The sequence below is a fragment of the Diadema setosum genome, chromosome 3, assembly GCF_964275005.1.
Source record: "Diadema setosum chromosome 3, eeDiaSeto1, whole genome shotgun sequence".
Taxonomy (NCBI): Eukaryota; Metazoa; Echinodermata; class Echinoidea; order Diadematoida; family Diadematidae; genus Diadema; species Diadema setosum.
The window spans coordinates 48,024,727-48,047,691 of record NC_092687.1 but is presented as its reverse complement, the minus strand read 5'-3'; positions in this window follow the sequence as shown (position 1 = coordinate 48,047,691).

Genomic DNA, 22,965 nt, shown 5'->3' with positions numbered 1-22,965 from the left:
CTTGCAATGTGTGTATTTTTATATGAAGACGGAAATAAAAAACAAACAAACAACAACTCGTCTAAGCCTGTACCTACAGGAATTTGAAGTGTGTGAGAAAAGGGTGTGTAATATAATTATGGAGATGTTTATAGCAGGCGCGTGATTATCGACTGATCTCTAAAGTTGCCATAGAGGGCGTTTGTCTGTTTTCATTTAGGAGGTTTGCGATAATTTTTGAAACTATTGTAGTTGCCACAACCGTTGGAGGGAAATATCTAATCAGTCGTCTCCATGGCAACGGCCTTCTTTGCAACTAACAACAACTGCAAGCAGTTTAATGTCATGAGCCCCTTGTGTTACTTCTCCAGAACCTATATACTGATATAAATCGGCCCAATGACCATAATACGTTACACACTGGTGAAAGATTGTTAGTTTTCTGCCACACGCTTTGTGGAATCTTAGTTTTGTGCGAAGATTGATAAATATTACCTTACAAATCGTATCCACACACCAGCCACAATTTGAATACCATTACTTCTACGACTACTACTACTACTACTACTACTACTAGTAGTGTACTGTTACTACAAATACAACTACTGATAAAACTACTGCTACTGCTACTACTACTACTGGAAATGAGTGTACTGATAGTGCTTCTGCTAATGATGAAAATAACAGTTCATCTTCTCGTTATTATTGTTACACATAACTTATAGTCATAATGCACTATTATTGTTACCTATAATCATGATAATGATTATGTTGGCATGCTGGTGATATCAATTGTGACATGTAACTCATATTCGCCGGTTGGGTAATTAAGTTTATAAGCTGCTGGTGCCGGAGGCTATTTCACGCATGATCTATCAACTGTGCTCTCTCAACTTCAAATTAATGTAACTGACATCTTAATTAGACGAAAAGTATGGACAACATTATATCACTTTGAAGATGATTTGTGGTCTTCAAAACAAAATGATATAAAATGTAAATCAGCGTTCTCTGATGAATTATGGGTCGCCACATAATATAAATAGTTGCATACGAAATAAACATTTGTGAAAAAGTCACATTGCTTCTTGAAAAGAAACGACTTATGAAAAAATATTGGTAGTAATAGGAAAGGATATCTTCAATGGTGTTACCGCAAATATCATTCTCTTCCTCTAAACACCACACTGCTCAATTCTAAAAGAATGCATACAAATAATACGAGCGCATTAAACGATTGAAACATGTTATTGTGCGATACATTATTGTCTTTAACGCTTTTGTACGACAAGTGTAACCATCCCGACGATACACAAAGAATTCTGACCTTGACCTTGCGTTCTGGCGCCTCAGTCCTAAAAGCCCGTGGCTTGATTGTGACGACGAATTCCAAATTGTTACGTATTGCTATTATAGTCTTAAAAGCAGATGGCGCCAAGGTATTATATAAATTCTTACTGTTCTATATTATGATAGCAAAAAAAAAAATGCATTATGGTTTTACTAAGCTTATGTGTGTGTGTTTGTTAGTGTGTATGTGTGTGTGTGTGTGTATGAGTTTGTTTATTCGTTTGATCTCTAGAATCGATTGTGTTCATTTTTATTCTGTTGATGATTATACCCCCACCCACACAAGGCATGGGAGTATATAGGAATCAGTCTGAGGTCGGGTGGCAATGTGTTGCAATGGTAACAATGTATTTTGATTGAAAATCATACAAAAATACTGTCGATTCAGATGACTCTCTGAAATTTGGTTACCGTTACCGCTTTATTACAAAAAGTGCAAACTTTATATTTAAATCATTGATCAACAATGTGTTGCCATGTGACAGTATGTTTTGAATGAAAATCATGTAAACATTGTGGTTGAGCTAACTCTCTCAGTTTTTCGAGCATTTGGCTTCAAATTTGGCACATGCACATGTGACCACTATGTTACCTAAATGCGCACAATTTATCTTTCGTCATTGTTGAAGAATATGTTACCATGGTAACAGCATATTTGGAATGAAAATCATGTGATGTTGTGAAGTCAGCTAACTCCCTCAGCTTTTGAGCATTTGTCTTGAAATTTGTCACATGCGATGGCTGTAATATATAACACTAGTTGTGCAAACTACACTTTTTCTTAGCATATCAAAACATTAGCCGGGTTCACACGTACAAATTAGCGGGATGACGATCGCGATGCTCATCCCGAGTTTTTTGGCGAGCGTCCACACGTACCAAATTAGCGGGATGGCGATCGCGATCGGTATCCCGCTAATTTGGCGAGCGTCCACACGTACCGAATTATCCCGCTAATTGCCGATAGAGACAACAACAAAGCCTGCAAACTGGGTCACACAGCGCCCTTCTCTATCACTGCTTGCGCGCACTTACCTTTGTCCATTGTCTTTTACGCGTCAGTGGTGTGGTTCGCGCGCTGTTGTTATTGTTCTCCAAAGAGGTGAAGGACCTCCTCGCAGAGGCCTCGCTGTTGTGATGTGCGCATTGCATGATGGGATGTAAAAACTCGAGATTCTAATCCCGACCGTTCACACGTACCAGCGCGGGGCCAATTATCCCGCTAATTGGCGAACCAGCGCAAGATTTCTTGGGATTAGCATCGCGATGCTTATCCCGCTAATTTTCGGGTTTTTTCTGTCCACACGTGCAAAAAACTCGGGATGACGATCGCGATGGAAATCTCGAGATTTGTATCCCGCTAATTGGTGTACGTGTGAACCCGGCTATAGTGTTGCTATGGTAACAGCATTTTTAATGAAAATCATAGAAATTTATTATTTTCTTATCTTGCTCCCTCACGTTTTGAACACTTAACTTGAGATATGGTACATGTGACTATCAGTGAGCAAAATGTACATTCAATGTTGAGCCAATACATTGCCTTGGTAACTATTTGTTTTGTTTTTGTTTTTTAAAGCATGCAAAGTAGTTGTTGGTTGAGCTACATCATGTACATTGTGACTCCTTCGGTATTAGATGAGGGCATTAATCACATTGAGTGATAGTTCTAGTTTCGTTAACCATGATGGTGTCAATGCTCTTAAACCTGCTCTCAACTCCGGCGTCACAGGCGTCATGGTCGAACCCGACAGCCTTCCGTTATAATAATTAGTTATATTCGACAACATGGTTCCTCCGCGTGTAATATAGTCCTCTAAGTCTGAAAAGAATGTAGATGTAAAGAGCTAATGGGATAAAGCATTAAATGGAAATTATTGATGACATAGTCTATCAAACAAACGACCAAGTTCACCTTCATTTTCTCTAGAAATTAGGCTTACATGTTTTTATATTCATTCTTTTTTAATTGCGATTTTCCATTACAACATTAGAGCGGAATGATATTTCGACCACACCTGACAGATAAGCTGTTTAGGAAATCAATGACTATACGGCTTCACAACTATATCACCCTTCAGATACCTGAGCACCGCCATTGACATTTATGTTATAAAGTTTCAGAAAATTTAATCTGTGACTTTCACTTGAAGAACATTCTTATTGCGTCGCGACGTAGAGCGAGAATTCAGGAAACATGCACAGGTAAACGGTTTGCATTGTTTAAAGAAAACAGATTTAGTTTAGGTAGTATTATTAACGTCATCGTCTATTTTGACATTGAAGTTTTGACATTGCATTATATTGCATAGTTACCAAAAGAAAATATTTGCAAAAATTAGAAGTAACAATACAAAATGAATTCCAGACTCTAAATGTCTCACAGATTCACGTGAAGTCTGTCAGAAATCTGGTCATCGGAGGATTTTGCTCTTCTAAATCGTTCTGTATGTTTTCGATCAATTTTTTTTTTTGTTTTTTGTATTACAGGTTTGGTTGATCAATTTTGTTTTTTGTCTTCTTTTGGTTTGCAATCTTGGAATTGTTTGCCAAGGGTGTTAATTCTGCATTTTCTCAATGTGACAAAAAAGATGAATTTTTTTTGCAACTGATTGACAAATTGCCCTACATCGACGTAAATAAGCACTGAATTGATCAGTGTTTTAGTAGTAGCCATGATAAAAAATCATGGGCGTACATACTCGAGCAGGATTCGAACCCACGACTTCCTGATCACCGGACAGGCGTCATCTCCACTAGACCACCGAGCTTTCGCCCGACAGCAAGTGTTGGTTCTAATCCTTATAGCATGCAGCGGGTACTGCTTTTGTTATTCAAATTCATGAAATTCTTCAGTCGAGATGTTTTCATTGCAACTGATTGACAAATTGCCCTACATCGACGTAAATAAGCACTGAATTGATCAGTGTTTTAGTAGTAGCCATGATAAAAAATCATGGGCGTACATACTCGAGCAGGATTCGAACCCACGACTTCCTGATCACCGGACAGGCGTCATCTCCACTAGACCACCGAGCTTTCGCCCGACAGCAAGTGTTGGTTCTAATCCTTATAGCATGCAGCGGGTACTGCTTTTGTTATTCAAATTCATGAAATTCTTCAGTCGAGATGTTTTCATTGCAACTGATTGACAAATTGCCCTACATCGACGTAAATAAGCACTGAATTGATCAGTGTTTTAGTAGTAGCCATGATAAAAAATCATGGGCGTACATACTCGAGCAGGATTCGAACCCACGACTTCCTGATCACCGGACAGGCGTCATCTCCACTAGACCACCGAGCTTTCGCCCGACAGCAAGTGTTGGTTCTAATCCTTATAGCATGCAGCGGGTACTGCTTTTGTTATTCAAATTCATGAAATTCTTCAGTCGAGATGTTTTCATTGCAACTGATTGACAAATTGCCCTACATCGACGTAAATAAGCACTGAATTGATCAGTGTTTTAGTAGTAGCCATGATAAAAAAAATCATGGGCGTACATACTCGAGCAGGATTCGAACCCACGACTTCCTGATCACCGGACAGGCGTCATCTCCACTAGACCACCGAGCTTTCGCCCGACAGCAAGTGTTGGTTCTAATCCTTATAGCATGCAGCGGGTACTGCTTTTGTTATTCAAATTCATGAAATTCTTCAGTCGAGATGTTTTCATTGCAACTGATTGACAAATTGCCCTACATCGACGTAAATAAGCACTGAATTGATCAGTGTTTTAGTAGTAGCCATGATAAAAAATCATGGGCGTACATACTCGAGCAGGATTCGAACCCACGACTTCCTGATCACCGGACAGGCGTCATCTCCACTAGACCACCGAGCTTTCGCCCGACAGCAAGTGTTGGTTCTAATCCTTATAGCATGCAGCGGGTACTGCTTTTGTTATTCAAATTCATGAAATTCTTCAGTCGAGATGTTTTCATTGCAACTGATTGACAAATTGCCCTACATCGACGTAAATAAGCACTGAATTGATCAGTGTTTTAGTAGTAGCCATGATAAAAAATCATGGGCGTACATACTCGAGCAGGATTCGAACCCACGACTTCCTGATCACCGGACAGGCGTCATCTCCACTAGACCACCGAGCTTTCGCCCGACAGCAAGTGTTGGTTCTAATCCTTATAGCATGCAGCGGGTACTGCTTTTGTTATTCAAATTCATGAAATTCTTCAGTCGAGATGTTTTCATTGCAACTGATTGACAAATTGCCCTACATCGACGTAAATAAGCACTGAATTGATCAGTGTTTTAGTAGTAGCCATGATAAAAAATCATGGGCGTACATACTCGAGCAGGATTCGAACCCACGACTTCCTGATCACCGGACAGGCGTCATCTCCACTAGACCACCGAGCTTTCGCCCGACAGCAAGTGTTGGTTCTAATCCTTATAGCATGCAGCGGGTACTGCTTTTGTTATTCAAATTCATGAAATTCTTCAGTCGAGATGTTTTCATTGCAACTGATTGACAAATTGCCCTACATCGACGTAAATAAGCACTGAATTGATCAGTGTTTTAGTAGTAGCCATGATAAAAAATCATGGGCGTACATACTCGAGCAGGATTCGAACCCACGACTTCCTGATCACCGGACAGGCGTCATCTCCACTAGACCACCGAGCTTTCGCCCGACAGCAAGTGTTGGTTCTAATCCTTATAGCATGCAGCGGGTACTGCTTTTGTTATTCAAATTCATGAAATTCTTCAGTCGAGATGTTTTCATTGCAACTGATTGACAAATTGCCCTACATCGACGTAAATAAGCACTGAATTGATCAGTGTTTTAGTAGTAGCCATGATAAAAAATCATGGGCGTACATACTCGAGCAGGATTCGAACCCACGACTTCCTGATCACCGGACAGGCGTCATCTCCACTAGACCACCGAGCTTTCGCCCGACAGCAAGTGTTGGTTCTAATCCTTATAGCATGCAGCGGGTACTGCTTTTGTTATTCAAATTCATGAAATTCTTCAGTCGAGATGTTTTCATTGCAACTGATTGACAAATTGCCCTACATCGACGTAAATAAGCACTGAATTGATCAGTGTTTTAGTAGTAGCCATGATAAAAAATCATGGGCGTACATACTCGAGCAGGATTCGAACCCACGACTTCCTGATCACCGGACAGGCGTCATCTCCACTAGACCACCGAGCTTTCGCCCGACAGCAAGTGTTGGTTCTAATCCTTATAGCATGCAGCGGGTACTGCTTTTGTTATTCAAATTCATGAAATTCTTCAGTCGAGATGTTTTCATTGCAACTGATTGACAAATTGCCCTACATCGACGTAAATAAGCACTGAATTGATCAGTGTTTTAGTAGTAGCCATGATAAAAAATCATGGGCGTACGTACTCGAGCAGGATTCGAACCCACGACTTCCTGATCACCGGACAGGCGTCATCTCCACTAGACCACCGAGCTTTCGCCCGACAGCAAGTGTTGGTTCTAATCCTTATAGCATGCAGCGGGTACTGCTTTTGTTATTCAAATTCATGAAATTCTTCAGTCGAGATGTTTTCATTGCAACTGATTGACAAATTGCCCTAATTCGACGTAAATAAGCACTGAATTGATCAGTGTTTTAGTAGTAGCCATGATAAAAAAAATCATGGGCGTACATACTCGAGCAGGATTCGAACCCACGACTTCCTGATCACCGGACAGGCGTCATCTCCACTAGACCACCGAGCTTTCGCCCGACAGCAAGTGTTGGTTCTAATCCTTATAGCATGCAGCGGGTACTGCTTTTGTTATTCAAATTCATGAAATTCTTCAGTCGAGATGTTTTCATTGCAACTGATTGACAAATTGCCCTACATCGACGTAAATAAGCACTGAATTGATCAGTGTTTTAGTAGTAGCCATGATAAAAAATCATGGGCGTACATACTCGAGCAGGATTCGAACCCACGACTTCCTGATCACCGGACAGGCGTCATCTCCACTAGACCACCGAGCTTTCGCCCGACAGCAAGTGTTGGTTCTAATCCTTATAGCATGCAGCGGGTACTGCTTTTGTTATTCAAATTCATGAAATTCTTCAGTCGAGATGTTTTCATTGCAACTGATTGACAAATTGCCCTACATCGACGTAAATAAGCACTGAATTGATCAGTGTTTTAGTAGTAGCCATGATAAAAAATCATGGGCGTACATACTCGAGCAGGATTCGAACCCACGACTTCCTGATCACCGGACAGGCGTCATCTCCACTAGACCACCGAGCTTTCGCCCGACAGCAAGTGTTGGTTCTAATCCTTATAGCATGCAGCGGGTACTGCTTTTGTTATTCAAATTCATGAAATTCTTCAGTCGAGATGTTTTCATTGCAACTGATTGACAAATTGCCCTACATCGACGTAAATAAGCACTGAATTGATCAGTGTTTTAGTAGTAGCCATGATAAAAAATCATGGGCGTACATACTCGAGCAGGATTCGAACCCACGACTTCCTGATCACCGGACAGGCGTCATCTCCACTAGACCACCGAGCTTTCGCCCGACAGCAAGTGTTGGTTCTAATCCTTATAGCATGCAGCGGGTACTGCTTTTGTTATTCAAATTCATGAAATTCTTCAGTCGAGATGTTTTCATTGCAACTGATTGACAAATTGCCCTACATCGACGTAAATAAGCACTGAATTGATCAGTGTTTTAGTAGTAGCCATGATAAAAAATCATGGGCGTACATACTCGAGCAGGATTCGAACCCACGACTTCCTGATCACCGGACAGGCGTCATCTCCACTAGACCACCGAGCTTTCGCCCGACAGCAAGTGTTGGTTCTAATCCTTATAGCATGCAGCGGGTACTGCTTTTGTTATTCAAATTCATGAAATTCTTCAGTCGAGATGTTTTCATTGCAACTGATTGACAAATTGCCCTACATCGACGTAAATAAGCACTGAATTGATCAGTGTTTTAGTAGTAGCCATGATAAAAAATCATGGGCGTACATACTCGAGCAGGATTCGAACCCACGACTTCCTGATCACCGGACAGGCGTCATCTCCACTAGACCACCGAGCTTTCGCCCGACAGCAAGTGTTGGTTCTAATCCTTATAGCATGCAGCGGGTACTGCTTTTGTTATTCAAATTCATGAAATTCTTCAGTCGAGATGTTTTCATTGCAACTGATTGACAAATTGCCCTACATCGACGTAAATAAGCACTGAATTGATCAGTGTTTTAGTAGTAGCCATGATAAAAAATCATGGGCGTACATACTCGAGCAGGATTCGAACCCACGACTTCCTGATCACCGGACAGGCGTCATCTCCACTAGACCACCGAGCTTTCGCCCGACAGCAAGTGTTGGTTCTAATCCTTATAGCATGCAGCGGGTACTGCTTTTGTTATTCAAATTCATGAAATTCTTCAGTCGAGATGTTTTCATTGCAACTGATTGACAAATTGCCCTACATCGACGTAAATAAGCACTGAATTGATCAGTGTTTTAGTAGTAGCCATGATAAAAAATCATGGGCGTACATACTCGAGCAGGATTCGAACCCACGACTTCCTGATCACCGGACAGGCGTCATCTCCACTAGACCACCGAGCTTTCGCCCGACAGCAAGTGTTGGTTCTAATCCTTATAGCATGCAGCGGGTACTGCTTTTGTTATTCAAATTCATGAAATTCTTCAGTCGAGATGTTTTCATTGCAACTGATTGACAAATTGCCCTACATCGACGTAAATAAGCACTGAATTGATCAGTGTTTTAGTAGTAGCCATGATAAAAAATCATGGGCGTACATACTCGAGCAGGATTCGAACCCACGACTTCCTGATCACCGGACAGGCGTCATCTCCACTAGACCACCGAGCTTTCGCCCGACAGCAAGTGTTGGTTCTAATCCTTATAGCATGCAGCGGGTACTGCTTTTGTTATTCAAATTCATGAAATTCTTCAGTGGAGATGACGCCTGTCCGGTGATCAGGAAGTCGTGGGTTCGAATCCTGCTCGAGTATGTACGCCCATGATTTTTTATCATGGCTACTACTAAAACACTGATCAATTCAGTGCTTATTTACGTCGATGTAGGGCAATTTGTCAATCAGTTGCAATGAAAACATCTCGACTGAAGAACTTCATGAATTTGAATAACAAAAGCAGTACCCGCTGCATGCTATAAGGATTAGAACCAACACTTGCTGTCGGGCGAAAGCTCGGTGGTCTAGTGGAGATGACGCCTGTCCGGTGATCAGGAAGTCGTGGGTTCGAATCCTGCTCGAGTATGTACGCCCATGATTTTTTATCATGGCTACTACTAAAACACTGATCAATTCAGTGCTTATTTACGTCGATGTAGGGCAATTTGTCAATCAGTTGCAATGAAAACATCTCGACTGAAGAATTTCATGAATTTGAATAACAAAAGCAGTACCCGCTGCATGCTATAAGGATTAGAACCAACACTTGCTGTCGGGCGAAAGCTCGGTGGTCTAGTGGAGATGACGCCTGTCCGGTGATCAGGAAGTCGTGGGTTCGAATCCTGCTCGAGTATGTACGCCCATGATTTTTTATCATGGCTACTACTAAAACACTGATCAATTCAGTGCTTATTTACGTCGATGTAGGGCAATTTGTCAATCAGTTGCAATGAAAACATCTCGACTGAAGAATTTCATGAATTTGAATAACAAAAGCAGTACCCGCTGCATGCTATAAGGATTAGAACCAACACTTGCTGTCGGGCGAAAGCTCGGTGGTCTAGTGGAGATGACGCCTGTCCGGTGATCAGGAAGTCGTGGGTTCGAATCCTGCTCGAGTATGTACGCCCATGATTTTTTTATCATGGCTACTACTAAAACACTGATCAATTCAGTGCTTATTTACGTCGATGTAGGGCAATTTGTCAATCAGTTGCAATGAAAACATCTCGACTGAAGAATTTCATGAATTTGAATAACAAAAGCAGTACCCGCTGCATGCTATAAGGATTAAAACCAACACTTGCTGTCGGGCGAAAGCTCGGTGGTCTAGTGGAGATGACGCCTGTCCGGTGATCAGGAAGTCGTGGGTTCGAATCCTGCTCGAGTATGTACGCCCATGATTTTTTATCATGGCTACTTCTAAAACACTGATCAATTCAGTGCTTATTTACGTCGATGTAGGGCAATTTGTCAATCAGTTGCAATGAAAACATCTCGACTGAAGAATTTCATGAATTTGAATAACAAAAGCAGTACCCGCTGCATGCTATAAGGATTAGAACCAACACTTGCTGTCGGGCGAAAGCTCGGTGGTCTAGTGGAGATGACGCCTGTCCGGTGATCAGGAAGTCGTGGGTTCGAATCCTGCTCGAGTATGTACGCCCATGATTTTTTATCATGGCTACTACTAAAACACTGATCAATTCAGTGCTTATTTACGTCGATGTAGGGCAATTTGTCAATCAGTTGCAATGAAAACATCTCGACTGAAGAATTTCATGAATTTGAATAAAGATGAATTTGTTGCCTTTATTAATTTTGTGTTGGTTTATAGATAAAGTTTTTGGCAGGACCATATAGATACGATAGAGTTTGAGTTGATCCATCCATATACTAAATATTGCAGTGATACATCAAATAATAAAGACATTATACAGTTTAGGGGCACAATGTGCCCCTACACCCTAGTCTGGGAGGGTCAAAATAGCTTAATGGGTTTTATAGGGTTGAAATTCGCAGGTGTAATAGAAGTCTTCAAATACAACGTACTGGAGCTAAAGCTCAATGGCCTTAATTCACAAAAGTGGTACATACCTATACAAATGAAACCATGGTTTAAACCAAAGACGCTTAACTAATAAGACACGAAAGTGCGCGCTAATCCTGTACCAAACTGTACAAACCAAATGGACAGCGCGCGGTACACAAGCGTATACGCACGTCACCTGAGACGCGCTGTCTTGACACTTGATAAACAATTACAGCAGCGGCTTCAGGGACAGCGCGTCTCAGGTGATGTGCTTCTTTGCCTGAGACGCGCTGTCTTTGAAGATGTTGTTGTTGTTTATCAAGCGTCTTTGATTGTGAGATCATGTTGTTGCCAAATTTGTACCTCCACGAAATAATCATAATCCTTATTACTTTAAAATCTCGTTCTTCAAAATAATCCCCTTAATCGAAAAAAAAGCTACGACTATATTTTCAAATGTTTTTAAGATAACAAAAATACCACTACCTTTGGAAATAGAGGATGTTCCTAGGTGTACTGAGTTTGTACTTAGCTCTCTTTTGTATCGTCATCAAAGAGATTTTTCTCCTCCCCACCACTAGAGGGCGGACTCTACAATGGAGTCAGTGATTTCATGGGGGCCGCCCACAGATATAAATAGGTAGATTGATCAAGCCCATTCACAACCCACGCGTAGCTTTATAGCCAGTTGCGCGCACATTACATGCCGCCATTTTGATTAGTCTTTTGTTACGTCACGGCTTGCGATGAACAGGGGGAGGTAAAAAAGAAGAAAAAAAGTCAGCGTAGGCCTGCGCTATGCTGCAACTCTGCAAACCCTGTTCTGCGCACGCAAGCCGTGACGTAACAAAAGACTAACCAAAATGGCGAAGATCGCGTGCGCTGGCTATGCTTTCAGACCCCACTTGATCATTCTACCTATATAGTTCTGTGGGGCCGCCATAGCTCACTTAACAATGGCGGACTTTGCGTACTATGTATACATTTCTACAGCGCGTATTACGCGAACTTCTGAACTTTTACGCGAGTACGCACTTGATTTTGGCTGCTCCTCGGTTGCTCGTTTGCTAGCGTGTTAGCACGAGGGGTGAGCCTACCGTTGTACCGCCTCGTTGTCCTCCAATGCTCCCCTTGCGCTCACAAAACAATAGTACAGGGGCCCGTTGCATAAAACTTTTTTAGCAACCTTAGAAAACTTAGGTTGGGTTTTGCCCAACCTAAGTTTTCTAAGGTTGCTAACATAAGAATGTAAAATCTGTTGCATAAAAACTCTGGTTGGGAGCTTCCAACCAGAATTTTGTGATTTCAACCGGAAAAAAATCTGGTTGGAGTTTTATGCAACGGGCCCCAGGGCGTATGAAGACTCCGCACTCTAGCAGTCACTGGGGAAAATCTCTTTCAGCGTGTTTCTACAGAGAATCCGATAGACCTAGCATTTGCAAGCGCGTAATCAAACAGTGCGCTAACGCAGAACCGGGTTGTTTCTACAGAAAGCGCATAATCGGATTGAATCCGGGGTGGTATTCTGTAAGCGCGATCCTTCTTTCGATCCTAGGAGCGCGCGTAGGACAGAAAATAGGATACCCTTAGGACAGGCAAAATCGGTATTCTGTAAGCCTGTCCTAAGCCTATCCTAGGACAGTCAGTTATGAATAATGAATATTAATGAGAAAAGACAGGACACGCCCGACGCAGTCTCTATAAGCCAATCATCTTCCTAATTTTACGCAATGCGCGCCCAAGGTCTACATTGCTCAAACATGCGCTTCACGTAGCTCTACTGTGCGAGGAGTTAGAGATGTATTACTTGTCAGTCTAATTTTACAGTTAAAAAAAAAACAATTTTAATTATCCAAACTTTAGCAGGCACTTAATTAGCACACCATAATAAATGTAGGCCTATATGAGTTCCAATAATTTGCATCAAGATTTTGCAAAGATTAGCTCAATTAGATCGATAGCAATTCCTACTTCACAGTATGCAACGTTGATAGTTGCGGATACCGCTTCGTGACAGTCGCATTATTATTTTTTTTTCATGTACCTCTTCTTCCTTTTCTTCGATGTTCTCGTAAATTGCGTGATCTTTGAAGTATTGCGGGATAAAAAAAATAAATGAGAGGATAGACTGTGATGCAAACCTACATTTTATTACATGTGATAGGCCCAAGTATCAACGATTATCAACGAAATGATAATTTCGGACAATGTTAGGTCACATCTTAGCGACACAAAGCGTTGATTGTGCGATGCCGCTGACTCTGCGCTAAGCTCGTTCCACTCATATTTTTTTCTGTCAATAATTTTTTGTTTTTCTTTTCTTTTAAATTCGTCGATTCTTGAATTATATAAAAAACTCACAGCGCAAAGACTCTAAGTCACGTTTTCAGGGACGCTAAACGCAGCTTTGATATAGCGGAATGCCGCTTCGTTATAGTTGCACCAATATTTTCTTCTTATTCCTTTTTTTTCCCTTCAAATCAGTGTAATCCTTGAAATAAGAAAAAAGAAACGCAAAAGAAAGTGTAAAAAGTGATGCAAACTCACACTTTGTAAAGTGATAGGCATCCATCATTGTCATGAAAGAAAAGATAATTTCGCAGAATATAAGTGATATTTTCAGCGATGCAAAGCTAAGCAAAACGCAGCGTTGTACTGCGATGCCGCTCCGTTAGTTGGACCAATATTTCCTTCCCTTTTTCTATGCTTATTCTTTCTAAATAATGTGATCCTTAAAATGAACAATAAACGCAAAAGAGAGCATGAAAAGCAATGCGCACCCACACTTTATTGATAGTATTTACTATATGGTCATTAAAGATGTAATTTCGGAGACTTGAAGACGGCACAAAGTTACCTAATTAATAAATACAGCGTTGATAGTGCGATGTCGCTCCCATTGGTTCCATCGGTATTTTCTCCTTTTTAATTTCTTTTTGCTTCTTTTCTCTTCTAAATTGCGTGATTTTTTTAATTAAAACAAAAGAGCGAAAAAAAAGGAAGGATAAAATGGAATGCAAACCTAAACTTTAGTTACATGATAAAATTAATCGACAATCCTGTCAAGATCATTCCGGACACCTTAACTCATTACACAATATGCAGCGTTGACATAGGTGCAATGCAGCTTCGCGAGTTTCATTATTCAGTTTTTCTTCTTCCTCTTCTTCATTTTCTTCCCTTGCTATGTCTTCAAATGGCACGATCTTAAAACAAAAAGAGAAATAAATGAAAGGATAAAATGCGATACAACCATAGACTATCTTATAGTTGCGTGATATCAACAATGCATGAACTACGTATTATTGTTTGTGACATCCTTGAGATATTAAGAAATAAATTACTCCCAGTTTTGAAAATTTTACTTTTTTCAAACACAACTCTTATTAGTTTGCAGGATAAAATCCTCCCCAATAAGGCTCAGATTGCACCAGAGAGCATCTAGAACCCGCCTGAGCTTCCTGTCCCCCGCCGCAAGGGACCTCGCGCTTCGCGCCCCTTCGCGCACATTTCTCAGTATTTTCGCAAGTCATCCCTTTGGAACTAAATTGGTGTACCCCCCCCCCCCCCCCCCCCGGCATGAAATCCTGGATCTGGCACTGCGTCCGCATGACGTCCGGGCCGACGTTGAGCATAATAATAATGATGATGATGATAATAATATTAATAATAATAATAATAATAATAATAATAATAATAATAATAACAATAATAATAATGATAATAATAATAATAATACAATAATATAAATGATAATAGTGGTTTCTTGTATAGCGCACAGGCCAACCTTTCAGTACTCATGGCGCTTCAAACAAAAAAAAAAATTGAAAAGATAGATATGCCCTATAAGTATATTATGTTCAAACATGAAAATAGAGAATTTAGAAAATGACGAACACTAAACAAATAAACACATACCAGATAAAGAATTATTGTTACGAACATTCTATAGACTGCAGTTTTAAAATCCTCAGTGTGAGAGGAACAGATAACTCTGTTATACGATTCATGTATCTATTTTCTTGTTCATGAACATATAGAATAAGAGACAGCAGGTCGCCCGACATAAAGCGCCCGAGAAAGATTGCCTAGAGGCTATCCTTAATTTTGCTCCTAAAGTTGATCCTACTTGAGCTTACAGAATACCACTTATCTTAAGATCTCATTTACATCTAATTACATCTAATTAACATACCAAGTTACGCCCCTATCCTAAGCTGGGAGAGAAATAAGGATCTCTGACGTCACTATCCTATTTCTCCTCCTACGCGCGGTGTTACAGAATACCAATCGCGTATTTAGGAGCGAGAGCTGTCCTAGGATCCTTACAGAATACCACCCCCGATTCTCCACCTGAATGCAGGTGTGACCGGATGTCCGGAAAGTTGGCTGGTGCATTGTGGGCCCTAGCCCGGGTCAAGCATCTACTGATGATGCGGATGCGATCACCGATTGAACGAAACTGAGCACAGGGCCTGCCGGCGCCGGCCTAGTGTGGGTACAAGTACAACATACAATTACAAGTTACAACCGGCTGCTGGACGAATTTGTTTTCATCTAACTTAACGTTAGGGCTCCTACTCTAACTGTTAACGTTAGCTCTTCACAGCGTTTTTATGGATTAGAAACTAGTTTTCTACCAATTCTTTGGTTCGTCAATTTTTCACGGATTTTAAGATTGGATTTTTGTAACTGGATTATCACATGTGACGAGACAACATCAGCTCACAGAGACACAGCTTCTGTCGCGTCTGAGTTCTGTTCTGTAAGTTCTAGGGCCTATCTAGATTCTAACTAACGTTAGTTCTAACAAGTTAGAGTAGGCCTAACGTTAGAAGTAGTTTTCTAGAACCTCTACTCAACTGTTGGGCTAGGCCCTACGTTAGGCATATTTCTAGTCTAACATTTAACGTTAACAAGTTAAGATAAAAAAATTATTTTAGATTAGGGCCTAGGCCTACACGTTTTAGGTGTAACGTTATAGATAGATCTAGGCCTATATCTAACAATTGTTAGATATAGATCTATCTAAAACGTTACACTATAGGGCCTAACTTAAAGTCGTTAGGCCTACTGCGACTGGATACTATCTAACTTGTTAGCTCTAATGTTACTTCTACTTGTTAGACTAACGTTAGAGTCTTTCTATTCATGTTACTAGTTAGTGATTTCCACATAACATTACTTGTCATTAGGCCTAACGTTAGATTCTAACGTAAGGCCTACGAGTACGTACTTTTACTATTACTAACGATAAAGGGGCCCTGAAATCCAATTTTATTTGAAAACATCACTTTTGCCGTGAAACAAATATCTCCATTTTTACAAGGGGGGTTCTAAGAAACATTCCATAGGCTCTAGCTTACTACTTTTTAACATTTTTTTTTCTTCTATTTTTCTTGAGATTACTTGGGAACGCCCACAAAAAAAAATCCTTCAAAACTAACATGTTAATCAATAGTTTTAACGTTAGATTTTATAATAGAAGTAGCTGTTGCTAGGATGCCTCACAAAACAGTTAACGGTTATCGTTAGATGGCGTTGATTTTAAAGTTTGTTAGTTAGGCACCCTGCCTCTAAATCTAACGTTAACTAGACATCTAACGTTACACCCCAAGTGGACTCACTTTTTCCGTTATTGGATTGACAAAATGTGCTTTAAATGTTTCGATAAATCAATGTTTTAATTTCCTTTCATTTTCGGACTAACGAAACGTCGTATTTTATACTATAGGCCCTACCAAGATCCATATTTGATTCTTTGTCGGATTAACAAACTATAAAAGACCCTAGTAACGAACCTCTAGAATAATGGCAAAAAGTTCGTAAAACAAACCCTAACACTAGTTTGCTAGTGCTACTGCTAGACTTGATTAGAGTTTGTCTTTTCCGAACTAAAAAGTATTACTAATTAGGCCTAGGCCTAGAATATCTATTTAGACCCCAATGTGCATCTCACACGTATTGTTAGCGCTAGTAGTAGTATAGTATTGTCAATAATAGAATGTGTAACAAGTTAGTCGTACTCGTACTAAGTCGTAGAACTAGCGATAGGTTCTAGAACCAGAACCAGACTGAGAAGTCTATTAGATCTAGCTCGAATCTAACGTTAACTGTAACGAGTGTTACTAGTGTTAGTTGCCTTGGTTTTAAAATCACAGCGCAACGGTGTTAAAATAACACCCCTGCCCCTGTTCGTGTGTCTTTTGTTTATGCTAAAATTCAGAGTATTTTCTTTACAAGTTTGTCAAATCTGAGGCAAATTGTGACTACATGTAGTAACGTTAGAACCTGATACTCGGCCGTGTTGGAGACACCCAACTAACGTTAGATAAATAGCTGCAGCATGCATGCAAAACATAAAAGTCATGGCCACATTACCGTACACGTGTGTGTCAAACTGGTGATTGTCTTCCGGGTCAGTATCGGATTATTGAATCTGGCGTGTTTCTACAGCGCTGACACTGGAAACTGCCCCGGAAAGAACTACCTCATTAGACGGTTAAGTTAAGCGGAATCGGTATCGGAATCTGCATCGGAAAGAAACCGTTACTGGTGTGTTTCTACAGCCCCCTCTATCGGATACAATCCGATAGACCCGGAATTTGGGGTTCTGTAGAAACACGCTGTTTGATCGTCATATAGGATAGCCATTTTGTGTCCATTGTTATCGCGCGCCTTCGTATCTTGTTATCTCTACTATCTTTGGTTTAAACCATGGACAAAAACCATGGAGCGCCAAGTGTTGCATGGCCTATTTCGTTATGAAATCAGTCAGTTCGTCTATGAAATGATTATTTTGCAACGAAATGACAGCATTGCGTAGCTAAACGAACATTTCGTCCACAAAATGATAATTTCGTTAACGAAACGGTCATTTTGTCTTCGAAATGACCAATATCGTAACGAAATATTCCGTGCGACACTTGGCGCTCCATGGATTTTGTCCATGATTTAAACCGTGGTTACATTTGTACCACCTTCGTGAATTCGGGCCATGGAGTACTGAGGTGAGGTATTGACATGATTTTCCCTTGGCACCACGTATTCATAAAAATGATCTTATCTATATAGCATCGCAATTAACCTTCCTGCATTTTGAGAAAGATAAGATTTGGTCATGACATTTTCTTTGGCCGTGAGCAAACTACCAACATCAACATACTATTACTACTTCCACTACTACTACTACTACTACTACTACTACTACTACTACTATTATTACTATTACCACTACTATACTACTACTACTACAACTACTACTACCACTACCACATCTTTAATACCACTACTACAATTACTAACACTACTACCACTACCACTACTATAATTACTACCACTACTACTACTACTACTACCACTACTACTTCTACTATTTTGTACCATTACTATACTACTAAAACTACTTCTGATACTACTACTGCTACTACTACTACTACTACTACTACTACTACTTGAAGATATCCAACATCGAGTACACAGTGCCTTGTGAAAAATCTCTAACCATCATTAGAATCTGCATCTCGGGTAATTCTTGCCCAGGGCGTGCAATGAAATATTTACAGTTCATTATAAAGCTTCTCCTTCCTGTTCTGTATGGTAGGGTAGTTAAAATGAAATTACATCAGATATGACTGGTTCCTTGGCAAGAAAACGGTGACTAGTGTAGCAAATCGTGCTCAACGACAAGCTGCAATAGAAAAAAAAAATGGATAGGGTGTCTTCATAGATCTCTTTTGTCTCAAACTGGCATTCAGCACTCTTGTATGAAGCCTGTACAATCTAAACTTCCACCAAATCGGTCCTGTAGGGCTTTTTCACGGTCTTTGTCTCGCATCCTTGCTTTCCACACAAGAAAAAAAAATCGTCAAGATCTCGATGCAGAAAGCAGGTATTATTAGTAGGCCTACCCATTGACTTCTTGGTACTGCAAAATCGGGAAATAGCATTCAACACTATTGATTTCTCCTAGGCATTTGATAGTGCTGACACGAAGGTTATGATCCAATTTCTATGTAACTATGTCTTCCCAGAAAAGACACCAGTTTTGTTCGCAGTAAAGATGGTCCAACCAAAGAATTAGTCACAGCAGGAGATATCCTTCAAGGACAAACCCACGAACCTCATCCTTTTGTAATAACAAAATAGAAAAGGAATAGTTTGGCCAAATTTTTCCTTAAAATGACTTGAGTTTGCCCGTTGGGACTAGAAGAAATACAAAAAACGTTAATTACGAAAAAATGGTAGCACGACGTCTATTTCTAATGGCCCCGGACCACCGCTGATAATGTCGAGGATATGATATGATATATAATATATATATGTATATATATATATATATATATATATGTATATATATATATATAAATAACGAATAAATAAACACATATATATATATATATATATATATATATGTGTGTGTGTGTGTGTGTATATACGGTATGTGACCGTGCACCTCAAAACGAACATAAAGTCGCACACACTGATTTCGCGTGAGGACTGAAAATAAGTGAAATGGGTCAATCTAGCCGAACTTGACTTTTTCATATTTTCTGAAAGAACGGGTCTTCTTCTTTATCATTATGCTAAAATTTGGCATCATAAAACGGGCAGGAAAGTTTGTTTTTTAGCAGTTTATCTCGAACATTTTTGGAAGAATAGCGTGATTAGGTGTGTCTTTAGAATCCCTTTTTCATTTCTAAAAAACCTTGTCCACATTCTTCACTTTCAACTCTAATAACTTTTGAAAAGATAGTGCTACTGCTTTGAAAGTTGACATTAATTATGGACAGAATGTGTTAATGAGGCATTTTTAATTTCAGTTCAATAAGATAATCCCTTCATTGTTGTTACTCTGGTGGTTTACTTCCTGTTTCTTGTCCCATTCATCGCACAGCCAGCACGGTCTGGTAAAGATTAAGCGCTTGAATAGACACTGTACTTCAGAGCCTCTTTTCTCAGTTCACACTTTTCCTGAGTGTGTGCTTTCTTTCCAATATTTTAGATAGGTCAGGAGAGTCCATTTGATTTGAGTTATACATAATCTTAAAGCTTAAAGTCTGCTCTTTCAGAATATGGTCTTAACTAAAAATTCATGTCTGGCGACTTTTTGTTTGTTTTGAGGTGCAGGGTCACATATATATATATATATATATATATATATATATATATATATATATATAAGTATATGAATATAAGAACGACCCAATTCCAATTTTTGGCCAAATTCAGTTTGACATGGGAAATTATAGCTTATGCATCGACTCATGTTGTGTATAAATGATAAATCCTATACTACCCCCGGAAGTGCCTGAAATAAATGAGTTAAATCTTATATGAATGTAAGAATGAAGGACTTGGGTCATTCTTACATTCATATCATAGCGCCCTCTCTCGTCCTTCTCTCATCTCTATAGCAGAATATCATGTATATGAATCAAAGAACGACCCAAGTCCATCACACAAAATGGCCTCTCCACAATTAATATTAATGTTACTTGTCATAATAATATATGTTCTAATTTGTATGTACAATGTTGCCTTCCCATCACAGTTGAATAGAATATTATTGGACAAACAAAAAAGATATGAGGTTTTTTTTAGTTTACTCGAAATGGTCTTCCATGGACTTGGGTCGTTCTTATATTCATATACTCATATATATATATATATATATATATATATATATCGCTGGGAGTGACAAGACCTTGTATCTCAAATTTTGGTGAAAATGACATTTTTTGATAATAATGGTCGGATAGTCAGTTAAGTGATGTCCTGTCCAGATTCTATCTGTCTTTATACTTAAAGGGTGGAGCCACCACAGCATGTCAAAGGGAAGGGAATCCATTTGTTACAGTACTTTGGCTGCCATGTTTTGTTTTTTTAGGTGATCCGAGTATCCTCTCGGATCACCTTCTGTATCTGTACGGATTCTTTCTTCTTCTTCTTCTTTCTTTATTTCTCCCCAAAAGTTGTGCAGAGGTTAGCTCAGAAAGTGCTATGCCTATCAAGTTCAAACTTATACCATGTATGTATCGTGTCCCAAAGACGACATATCTAGTTTCTTTTGTTTTGTTGTTGTTTTTTTTTTTGCTCTCCTGAACATTTGACATTTTATAGATAAGAGGACTTGTCACTCCATCAACGATATAATATAATATATATATATATATATATATATATATATATATATATATACACTCGTGCGATGATAGGGATATAATTTTGATGCTTCTTCTCTCTTTCACCCAGGGTCCCAGTGTCCTTCATTACTGCGATGCAGGATTTAAAGCGACTTCGTGTTGCTATGGTGATAGCTATCCTTGCTCTTCAATCAGGTTTGTAGTTTTTGCAATAAAACACTCCCATGCCACATTAGCGTTATTTGATTATAGTGTAGGCCCTAGTGTTTTTATTTTTCTTGGTATGGTTGAAATTGCGATCCAACGTGGCTCCTCTTCGTCTCATTAAAGGAAAAGTTGGTGCGTTCATTAGGGACAGAGCAATTAGTCACAGCGTTATTCATAACGTGGAGATAGGACACTCCACTGCCTGATTATCATTCATTTTGGGGGATTCCTAATAGGACACACGTACATAAACGAACATACAAACAGACATATCGTGGCATTATATATTATATTTTCCATCCCTCTCCTTTTCCCTCTCCTATTCCTTCTCTATTCTTCTCTGCTCCTCTTTCCTCGTTCTTCGTTGTCCAGTAGCTGTCTGAGTGCATTTCTGTGTTTTGTGTTGTTATTGTTGTTGTTGTCGTTATGTCTTTTTTGTTTTTGTTTGTTTTTGTTTTGTTTTGTTTTGTTTTGTTTTGCTTTATTTGTTTTGTTTTGTTTTGTTTTTTGTTTTGTTTTGTTTTGTTTGTTTGTTTGTTTGTTTGTTTGTTGTTGTTGTTTTTTTTTTTTTTTTTTTTTTTTGGGGGGGGGGGGGAGTAGTTGCTGATTGTATATCTCCCTTTCCGGCCAATTTTCCTGACATACCTGGCCCTATAGTATCTGTGTCATAAATGTGATAGGTTATAGTTTATTAAATGTTTGCTTTCTAAAATCATAGTAAGTATTGTTCATAGTATCGGCATAAGATATTAATGGTTTAGCTGTTTTGTTAAAGAATAGAAATAATGTATATCAATGTAAAGGATTTTTAAGATGGCGACAATTGATACAACTTGAAGAAAAGAAATGGCAATCTTTTTCGTTGGCCCCGTTTAAGAGCACAGAAGATGTGAGTTTACGATGGTTTCAGTTTAAAATAGTTAATAGAATTTTATATACAAATAAGATGCTGAATAGAATTGGATTGGTTGAAAGAAGTGAATGTTCATTCTGTAATGTGAATGTTGAGACTTTAATACATTTTTTTAGTGAGTGTCAATATGTTGATAGATTGTGGGTTGAAGTAAGAGAATGGATTAATATTAACACGGGGTTAGAAATAACATTTACGACGGAAAATAAATTATTTGGTTTTGGGGGTATTAACAATTCGGCATTGAACTGTATTACCATGCTTGTGAGATATGAAATTTATGTTTGTAAAATAAGAAAAATAATACCTCGTTTTGATTTATGTAAATATAGTATAAGGGAATATTATGATAGAGAGAAATTTATCGCAAGAAATAATCATAAGTTGCAAGTGTTTCAGAAAGAATGGTGTCTTTTTAGACACCTTTTTTCTTGATGTATTTTGTATTGAATTCGAAAAAAAGAGCATGATGTTATTTGAAATATGAGAATAATAAATATCCCAGTGAGGGAAAAAAAATAATAAGATATTAATGGGTAAATGTACAATAGTATATAGCAGAATTTGAAATGAATATGTCTTATTGGTATAACAAATTGGTGCTGTTGTTGTTTTGTTCCTGTGTTCCACGTCTTACAAACTTGACT